The following is a 3,762-nucleotide window of genomic DNA, read 5'->3' on the forward strand; positions in this document are numbered from 1 at the left end:
GCACCAAGACCGGTGAAATGATCTTGGTTCTGAAACGCGGAGCGCAGGCTAGTGGGACTGACTACAGGAAGCTGGCCCAAGAGGTCTTGGGTGACGACGCCGAGGTGAGGTCGTTGGGGGCGGAAGTGACCCTCCAGTGCAAGCAACTGGACGAGGTCACGAACGCGGACGACGTCGTCTCTGCCGTCAGAGACCAGTGCGGTACAGAGGTCGACAAGACCTCTGTACGCCTAAGAGGCGGTCCCTTTGGCACGCAGGTAGCCTACCTTAGGTTACCGGTTGCGGAAGCCAAAAAGGTAATGGAGCGAGGGAAGTTGAAGATCGGCTGGTCAGTATGCCCAGTGAGCAAACTCCAGCCGCCTTCAGTGGACACGGACAGGTGCTATCGGCGCTTAGAGTTGGGACATAAGTCCTACAACTGTAAGGGCCCAGACCGTAGCAACCTGTATCGTCGTTGTGGTGAGGAAGGACACAAGGCGCATGAATGTGATAAGGCACCAAAGTGCCTTATCTGCGCCAGAAAAAAGCAAGCCTGTAACCACGTTATGGGTGGGTCTTCGTGTCCCATCGGAGAGAAAAATAAGAATAAGCCGTGCAAGTAACACAGCTGAACCTTAACCACTGTGCAACTGCCTAGCAGCCAATGAGGCAGTCGGTCTCGGAGTCGAGGACTGATGTCGCCCTCCTGTCCGACCCGTACAACGTCCCTGTCGATAACGGCAATTGGGTGGCGGACGGGTCTAGGATGGCGGCTATTTGCACGACGGGACGGTACCCGATCCAAGAGGTGATACACTCCTCTGCTGAGGGTGTCGCGATAGCTAAGATCAATGGTGTGTTCTATTGTAGCTGCTATGCCCCACCAAGGTGGCCATTAGAACAGTTCAACCAGATGATAGATAGGCTATCGTCTGACCTAGTGGGTCGTAAGCCGGTCGTCATAGCAGGAGATTTTAACGCTTGGGAAGTGGAGTGGGGTAGCCGCTGCACCAATCGAAGGGGTCAAGCTCGACATTACTAGAGGCGCTAGCGAAGCTCGACGCAGTGCTAGTCAATGATGGTTCCGCTAGCACGTTCAGAAGGAACGGGGTCGAGTCATGGATTGACGTAACGTTTGTCAGTCCTGGTCTGGCACCAGAATTGGACTGGAGGGTGGACGAGGGTTACACCCATACTGCCGTAATCTAAAAAAGTGACGTATACGCCATTTTCCAAAAATTGTGTTAACGAGTACTAATCATCGAGCTCTTTAACAGAAAAATGGAAAACATGCATGTTGTAAAATGGCTGTTACGTCACTTTTCCAGATTACGGCATCTAGCAATTCGTTTTAAGATCAACTATGGCGTGCAACATCCGAGGTCCGAGGATCCCTGTCAGGTCCGGGGGTGGAGAACCAATCACTTCGACAGCGAAGCTTTCACCGCGGCCCTGGGACTGGAAGCCAACACTGAAGATCTAAGCGGGGATGCGTTGGTAGCTGTCCTATCACGCACGTGCGACGCCACCATGCCGAGGAAAGCCCTGCCAAAAAATGGCAGACGCCCGGTATACTGGTGGAGTCTCGAGATTGCGGCCCTTCGAACAACCTGCCTCAAGGCTAGACGAAGGATGCAACGTGCCCGCACCGAGGATGAAAGAGGAGACCGCCGTGAAGTGTTTCGAGCTGTGAAACTGGCCTTTAACAAGGCCATTAAGAGCAGTAAGAGAGCGTGTTTCGACAACCTATGCGAAGGAGCCAACGCGAATCCGCGGGGTGACACCTACAGGATAGTGATGGCCAAGACCAAAGGGAGCGCTTCACCCTCTGAACGGTCCCCGGATAGGTTGGCGAGGATTATCGAGGTACTATTCCCGTCTCGAGCCACAAGTCCCTGGCCTCCTGCACCACAAGGCAATATGGTAGCTCCGGTGACGAACGAAGAGTTACTCGCGGTGACCAAATCCCTGGTAACGAACAAAGCTCCAGGGCCTGATGGAGTTCCGAACAGCGCTCTCAAGGCAGCAATCATAGCGAACCCGAACATGTTCAGGCTAGCTATGCAAAGATGCCTAGATGAGTGTAGATTTCCCGAAAGATGGAAAAGACAGAAACTGGTGTTGTTGCCGAAAGCCGGCTAGCCGCCGGGCGACCCATCGTCGCATAGACAAATCTGCCTTATAGACACGACGGGCAAGTTGCTAGAGAGGATCATCCTCAACAGGCTGACCCCGTACTCAGAGGGTACGAACGGCCTGTCTAACAAGCAGTTCGGTTTTCGCAAGGGTAAGTCCACGTTGGACGCTATTAACTCGGTGGTGAAGACCGCCGAGATTGCGATCCAACAGAAAAGGCGAGGTATTCGATACTGTGCGTTAGTGACACCTGATGTGAAGAACGCATTCAACAGCGCAAGCTGGGATGCAATCGCGCTCTCGTTACACCGACTTAGCCTGCCGGATTAGCCTGTACCGGATTTTGGAAAGCTATTTCCAGAACCGTGTACTATTATACGAGACCGATGGCGGTCAGAGAAGCGTACCTATTATCCCAGGAGTTCCGCAAGGTTCAATACTGAACCCAGTACTATGGAATCTTATGTATGACGGGGTTCTGAAGCTAAAGTTCCCTCCTGGTGTTAAGATCGTCGGTTTTGCAGATGACGTAACCTTGGAGGTCTACGGGGAGTCAATTTCCGAGGTAGAACTGACCGCAGCACACGCGATCAGCACGGTGGAGGATTGGATGAGCGCGAGAGGCCTGCAGCTCGCTCAACATAAGACGAAGGTGATTATCGTCAACAACCGCAAGTCGGTTCAACATGCAGTGATTCACGTGGGTAAAGTCGCAATCGCATCAAAGCGGAGTTTGAAGCTCCTCGGGTTCGTAATAGACGACAAGCTGACCTTCGCCAACCATGTCGACTACGCGTGCAAGACTGCTGTTGCGGCATTATCGAGGAAGATGTCCAACAGTTCCAAGGTGTGTGCCAGTAGACGTAGGCTACTGGCAGGCGTTGCCGTATCTATTCTTAGGTATGGCGGCCCGTCCTGGGCGAGAGCTCTGGGAGTAACCAGTTACCTGCGGAAGCTGGAGAGCACGTACCGCTTAATGTGTCTCAGGGTGGTATCTGCCTACCGCACGATATCACACGATGCAGCTTGCGTGATTGCGAGCATGATGCCAGTCGGGCTGGTCATCCGGGAAGACGAGGAGTGTTTCGAGCTACGTGGCACCAGAGGAGCCCGCGAACGCATCAGGGTGACTTCGGTTGCCAGATGGCAGCGCGAGTGGGATAACTCTTCTAAAGGTAGGTGGACCCACCGGCTGATACCTAACATATCGAGCTGGGTGGAGAGACCCCATGGGGAAGTTCACTTCTATCTGACACAATTCCTGTCAGGCCATGGCTGCTTCCGGCAGTACCTCCACAGGTTTGGGCACGCGGAGAGCCCCGTCTGCCCTGACTGCCCAGGTTTTGACGAAACTGCAGAGCACATACTGTTCGTATGTCCTCGTTTCGACGTCGAAAGAAGAGCTATGCTAGACGTTTGCGGTCGGGACACAACCCCGGATACCCTTATCCAGAGGATGTGCCAAGCGGTGGAGAAGTGGAACGCAATTTCGACTGCAACCACTCAGATTGCCTGCAGCTTGCAGAGAATTTGGCGCGCCGAGCAGCAGTCGACGAGCATGACTAACTTGTGATTGGTTAGTTAGAGCGAAAACAGGCTGAGCGCGAGGAAGTGAATGAGAGTTTTGCACATGTCGAGGTAAGAGTG

This window comes from Armigeres subalbatus, chromosome 3, assembly GCF_024139115.2.
Source record: "Armigeres subalbatus isolate Guangzhou_Male chromosome 3, GZ_Asu_2, whole genome shotgun sequence".
Taxonomy (NCBI): domain Eukaryota; kingdom Metazoa; phylum Arthropoda; class Insecta; order Diptera; family Culicidae; genus Armigeres; species Armigeres subalbatus.